The 7,100-nt window shown below is 34.4% G+C and overlaps 1 protein-coding gene across 1 annotated transcript in view; it reads left to right on the forward strand.

Annotated features, from left to right (window-relative positions):
* Positions 1-2,849: 2,849 nt before the first annotated feature.
* Positions 2,850-7,100, forward strand: part of LOC107657022 (protein FAM110B-like) — a 21,033-nt gene continuing 16,782 nt past the window's right edge. The window contains exon 1 of the mRNA XM_016445006.1: positions 2,850-2,961. The gene's annotated coding sequence lies outside the window, so the exon portion shown is untranslated. The remainder of the gene's footprint in view (positions 2,962-7,100) is intronic.

The raw sequence follows: 7,100 nt of genomic DNA on the forward strand, positions 1-7,100 counted from the left end.
CATTCTTCAAAATATCAGATTTTTGTGCAGAAGAAGAAAAATGCTTTCAGGTTTGGAATGACATTAGGGAGAGTAAATGATCTTCCACACTAAGACTTGAAATCTTACACACTTGATCATGTCAGATATCAACACCCATTCATGTTAATATAACTGAATTATGATTATGAGCATATTATGTGTTTAAGATGAAAGAAAACCTTGAATAAAGAGAGATGACAGATAAACAAGTGTTGTTTCAGCCTGACCAAAACTTAACCAACATATACACAAGACAAGATCTGTGTGAGAGAAAGTTTAACACCTCACTAGTCCTCAGTGGGAAGTGGCTAAATAAAAACAACAAAAGATCTGAGACTGTGTCAAGGTGTGCTTTTCCTCTCCTATAATTATGGTTGATTTTGGACCTAGATTAAGCAGAACATGAAGTCCTGGCTCAGTTAACTGGAAGTCATTGAAAAAAGACAATAACTTGGCTCTCAGTAAGCTCATATATTAAGCTCCGGAGCATCATCAGGCAGGTTTTCTCAGAAGCTTCTCAGGAATATTTATTTGGAGAGTCGACTACCGCAGACTGTTGAAATAATTGTCATTGTTTCATGCCCAGGGGTTATGAATAAAACGGAAACAATTTTCAGAGAGAGAACTCAAAATGGAAGTAAAGGAGATAAACAGATGGTATTGTTTGCTCATATTCTGTATTTAAATCAGGCAAATTGATTTTTCAGGAAGGAAAGCTTTCACTTCTCTTCACTGATAAAAATTAAATGATAAAGATAAAGCAATAAGCTTACATAACATTCATGGTGGTACAATTGCTTTAGGCTCTTTTGTTTACATGTCAGCATATACAAACCACATGCTTCACATGCAAGTGATAGAGTGATTTGGAAGTGGAACTGATATACTTCACTTTTTCAATTGTTTATTTTCAGTAGAGAGACAGATCAGCAGTAGCTTGGTATTTAATGAGAAATGTTTGTAATGAGAGAGGATTGACGGTTGAGGTTCATGGCCCAGGGGACGGTGTCGCTCTGTTTTCCTCTGTCATGGCTAACAGACAGTTAAACCGAGCACTGAACAATGGATTCAAACTGCATTTGGCCTCTCAGAGCCCCGAGTGGGAGTGAGTAATGGAGGTTTAAAGATCAGGCTCCTGCTTTTTTTCCTTATTCTCTGCATCTCCTCGTTAATTACATCTAGTCTATACAGACCTCATCTTCAATTAGCAGCAGTGTAATATTTTTGATGCAATATATTCCTCTACAATGCCTGTATTGCTTTGCTTGATTTTTTATTTTTATATTACAATATAAAATATGCATTATATATATTAAAAATATTAACTAAAAATAAAATCTGTAATTTTAACTGAGATTGGTGCAATATATTCCCCTAAAATGACTGTATTGATTTGTTTGTTTTTTTATATTTATTTGGTGATTTAATTGCTGAATCATTATCAAATTTAAAATATTAAAACATAAATATGCATATATATATAATAAAAATAAAATCTGTAATTTTAAGAGAGATTATTTAAATTAATTAAATTACTGCATTTTTTGTCTTCACAGTTGCCTCTCCATAGCACATAAAGAGGACAAAAAGTGAAAGTCTACTTGACGTTAATTAAATCACTTTGAATTCACCCTCTGCTACTTTAGTTTATCAGCAGCCCCATTGTATACGCAGACGACAACTAACACTGTTATAGTGAATCTGTGTCAGTTAATGAATTAACCCCACCCCCCCATAACACCCCTATCTGGAGTTGGCTGAGCCTCCACACATGATGTAGTCCATTTAGCTAACACAACTGCAACTACACACTCAAGCTAAACTACAAACTCAAACTACAATCTGGAAATAAATACATGTGGGAATAAATAAATATTAAAAAATGAATAAATGCATGAATAAATACATTTAAAAATAAATACATAAATTAAATTAATATAAAAATAAATGAGAGAATAAGTAAATAAAAGTTAAAAAGAATAAAAATAAATACATTAAATAAATAAACAATAAAAATAAATATACAATAAAAATAAATTCAGCGTTAAATTTTAATACAAATGAACTATATTTGTTTTTATCGAGTCATTTATTTATTTCTTTATTTTCCTGTTATTTTATTTATCTATATATGTATGTATTTATTTTTAATTTCTGCAGGTTTGGTCCTCCATATGCTCTTGTCCTACTGAGCTGCAAAAAATGATCTAGGCCCGAGTTTAAATCAAACACTTTTAGTTTTAGTTTTCTAAAGTACCTTCCTCTTTTCTTTTCTTTTGTTTCAGCTTGCAAAGCCTTTTCTCCTTACAGTTTACCATGTTTTTAGCATTGCTGACAATGATTTTAAACCAAATGATTTGAGGTTTACAGTATTGATTTTTACCCAGGTTTATTATCAGTTAATATATATAATACTGTTAATACTGCTTGAGTAGGTACTACATTTGAATTTGAACGTACTGGGTTTTTAGGGAGGCAAAACAATTACGTAATACGTAACACATTGAGGGGCGGTTACCTTGGAAACTTTCCTGCGTTTTCCAAACTGGGAAGCGACCAATGGCGGGATTCGGCTCATACTATTATTCGCAGTATTAGGGGTGTTCACGCCGTGTGCAAACACACAAACCCGCTTTCTTGTCCTAAACTGTATTTTGTTTTATTGTAAGAACATATTAATAAATAACATGCATATGTTTGTGTGTTAAATTGAAGCATGTGCTACCGTCGACGTCCTATTTTTTTTATAACACAATAACACTGCAACCTCATATGGTATGGTCTAATAATGGTATATTCCCCGCAGAAATTCAATCGTGCTCGTGAAAATATAGCTACACTCATTTTTGTCTCAAAGACACTTCAGCTATTAACTAAATTCATATGGTACATTCTAGTTTGATTCTTAACCGTTCGGGGTCTGCTTTGGAAACGCTGCAGGTAAGTGCTAAAAATGAAGACTCAATGACAGTTTATGATAATCAAATGATTATCAGATTTTGAATTATTCGAAACCAAAAACGATAGCATCAGATCAAGTGTAAATGCGGAAAATACATTCAAATTTTTAAAATCTAGTTTAATGGATATTTCACTTAATGTCAAAGTAATAAAATAAACGACGCGTGCAACGATCGAAATGTCATCACTCACATGTTGTTTTTTAAAATCATTATTGAGCACATTCAGTTAGTACGATATGTAACGTTATCTGAGGAATTTAGTTTTAGCGAATCTTTTGAAGCGGTTCACAGATGGTCTGAATGATTCCAGGTGATGTAAATGATTTTTTTATATTGTTCAATGTAAACGCAGATGATATATGTGTTCTTGATAACTATGTTTTTATGAGCGGAATGATACATTGATGGCATAATTTTTGAGAACGTTAATTTGCCACTGCGTGATGACGTAATTCCATGAATCTTTTGCTTTGAAAATGAATTGTTCGAAAGAACCGATTCGCGGCAGTGAGTCAGCCTGCCCATCTCTAATCAGTTCTGGGTTATGAGTGAGCACTTTTACTGCAGGTTGTCGCTTTGAAAATTAATGTGCAGTCTTGTTAAGTGGAGCCCAAGGGCAAGTCCTGGAGTGAAGGTTTACCGCACACATTCTCTGTGAGGGATTTGTCCTCGACTGCAACACTGCTCACTGAAGTAACTAAATAGCTGCACAGAAGTGTGAAGTGACAGGTGCTTCCTATCTGTTTCACGGCACTGTGTCTTTTGCACTATTTTTATATTTAAGTGGGTGGATAGAGCGTATTTTGTTAATAAGGAAACTATTTTGTTTATAAGGAAGTTCCTTTATTGAGATGTTTTGGGGGGTTTTCCCTTTAACCTTTCAGACAGTTTCCCATGTTATTGAATCCCAGCTGTCAGTGGGATAATTTTTTGATGCAATACAGGAAAGTATACTAATAAGTGTGTGGTTATTTGGCTGCTAAAGTACTAGATTCCTCTAATGCTTAAAATAGACCTGTGATTTTGGATGTCTGCACATATAGGATATCGGATATCTTTAGTCACCAATCCAAGTGAAACTGATCATATAACAAGACAGCTTGGCAGTTTTGTTTTACTGTACACATATAGACTACTACTACTTTTTATGTTGTTCTGACCTGATTCCACTGCAAAGGAAACTGAAATGGGTTTAGGGTATATTTTTGTTATTCCCTGTTAGTTGATAGCCTGAGCATTATCATTCAGTGTCTGTCTAAATAGGCAATTGCATCTCGTTGACCTTTCTGTACACAATAAGGCCTGAAGTATTCAAACAAAAATTAACAGCTATTATGTCATGTCTATGTATTCTGGCACCTGTGCCCCTTTTCTTTGTGGTATAATGACTGAAGTGTTTATTTTAGATGTTATAACAATTTATTAAAAGCTTAACACAAATTACATTAAGGCCGCATTTTAGTTTTCTCCAAATTCTGCTTTATTTTTCCTAAATTCCATGTTTCCCATTTTAATGGTTTAATTACATTTTTATAATAATTTAATTATTTATAAAAACATTTTACAATAATACTATAATACTACAATAATGCTGTATTTAATGTTTTTGTTTTTTTTTAGAAATTCTGTTTGTCTGTTTTAATTTTTCTGGATTATGATGTAATACAAATTAATTATCAAAAATGATGGGTAATCAAATTAAGGCATAAAACATTCATTTATACAGTAAATTCCATTTTTATGACTGTCTGCATTTTTCTTCCTTAGTGAGTACACTGGGAATGCATATACTTTGAAGAGCTTGTGTGCTCAATTGTACGCTAGATGTGGAAAATGAAGTCTAAACAGGCCTAAGATGTATTTGAATAAAGTAAAGGCCCACCGCAAGCCACATGGCAAAAAGATTGTGCACTCTTTGGTTGAGTATTAGTGCTGATGTCAGTTTTGTGGAAATCATTCTCCACAGTGTTGTGAAATGTGGGATCAGTCTGGATGTCATAACACAATCTGAGTCCATGACTTTACTGGTCTCCTCTGTCTTCTCTGGTTGTGCTTTGTGGATTTTCAGGATGTGCCGTAAGTCAAATTCCAATTTAGGACTGTCAGCGGCGAGTGGAGGTCTATCAGCAGAGATAGCCAACGGGGGTACTGTTACTGTTTAGTAAAGATTAATCTGTAGTCTGCATATTCTTTGTCTCCTCCAGAGCAAAGTCTGTTTTCTCAAACCACACACACACATACCCTCAACCACAGACTAGCCACTAGGTCCTAAGCCAGTTAGTTTGCAAACCATGTGAAGCGCCACAGTCTCTCTCTGTGATATTTGACAGCCTCAAGGCTCCAGCGGATAAAATGATCCTATGCTCAACAGAGTGGAGAAGATTAGAGAGAGAATCTGAGATATTGAGTGATCTCAAACTTTCCTAAAACTCTAAAATGCTTGATAGTTTTTAAAGAATTAATAACAGTTGATGATTCATTTAGGGGAAAAAAATCTGTGAAATGTTTGAATAGGCATCAATATATAATAGGTCTTGTTTATTGTGTGATTTCTCAGTAGCTGATGGGTTGATAATGGGACACACACACACACAGTTTTGCAGCTGCAGTTTCCTCAATCTGTGGCCTAATTGAAATCAGCTAGAATTGTCTTGGCATTCCCAATTACACATGATGTTTTTAGGTGTAATAGTACTGAAAGATATAAAGTTAAAATGACTGTTTTATTAAATGTTCACTGTAAAGCAGATTTCATAAAATATAGACATCTTGAACCAATGTCCTTAACAATTTTTCCTCTCCAATGAGCAAAAAAAGTTTTACCACAAACATCTCTAACAGAGTTTGAAACTTTTATTATAGTGACACACCGTGTGACTCATTTCTCTGACAGAGTCTATTTAACCAACCCCTGTATTAAGTTTATTATGACTTAAATGGTTGCTAATCAACAAATGTTTGAATATTTTAAGCTAAATTTCTAATGTATACCTGATTACTGTATTGTTGACTTTTATAATAAAGTGCTTGAGATGTTCCTCATTTGTAAATTAACCTGGATAAAAGCATCTGCTAAATGAATTAATGTAAATATTTTATTTTATTCAGAGGAAAACATCATGACAGTCACATAATATGAGCACTGAAATTCCAGAAATATGAAATTCTGGCACACTCAACTAATAAATCTAGTCTTATTTTTTTATCTCTGATGATGCTTTTGACCCATAAGAAGTTTGCCACATCAACCACCCACATGCTTTTACTAAATATAGCTTCCCCACTTCTGGACATTAAAATGTGACCTAGCTTTTCTCTTTTCCTCATGCACTCTTCTAAATCTCCATTTTTTTTCCTGAGGAATGTGAGTTGGCTCTTTCAAGCCTCTCCCTAGAAACTGCCCTCCCAAGATAAACAGCACTAGTCCAGCCAGCCCTCCACCCTACCCAGAGGGCCGTGTTTCCCTCCAGCACGTGAGAGATTGAATCTGGCCTCCTCCCCATGGCACTGCGACTGAGAGTACACTCACCCCTAGGGATGTAACGATTAACCGCGAGCCGGTTGAAAATCGATTTAAATATGTGACGATTCAAATCGGTTGAGATGCTAAACAAATCGCGATTCAGTTAGGTGTAGGAGTTTATATGAATGTATGTCTGAAGGGAACTTACTGTCTTTAGAAAAGTTTAGATGGTATTTTTTCTTTTCGTCTTGCCTCTGTATAATGCATATTAAAGTTCATAAGTGCAGCGCTGCTTTGTTTACAGCGGAAACCAAGGAAACGTTTTAAGCGCCACCTGCTGGCAGAGAGTGAATCTGCGTCTCATTCAGCTCGTCTGCTGTTTGTTTCATGCAGATATTTTTTTATGCATAATTTCACAAAATTGAAGTCAAAACATTGTTTTTGCTTCAAATTTCGAAATTATACAATCTAATTTAGTTTAAAAACTGCTCATGATGCATGTATGCAGCATATTTGTTTGGATCATGATTAAAATGCAGTGGTTGCCTCTAATTTTAAATGGAAAGAGCACAGACAAAGCCTTAGTTTGTTTATATGAAGAGATTTATTTATTTGTGTTACTTATTTATTTGATTTGGGGCTTGTTTTAAAAT

Source organism: Sinocyclocheilus anshuiensis, unplaced genomic scaffold, assembly GCF_001515605.1.
Source record: "Sinocyclocheilus anshuiensis isolate Anshui unplaced genomic scaffold, SAMN03320099.WGS_v1.1 scaffold1453, whole genome shotgun sequence".
NCBI lineage: Eukaryota > Metazoa > Chordata > Actinopteri > Cypriniformes > Cyprinidae > Sinocyclocheilus > Sinocyclocheilus anshuiensis.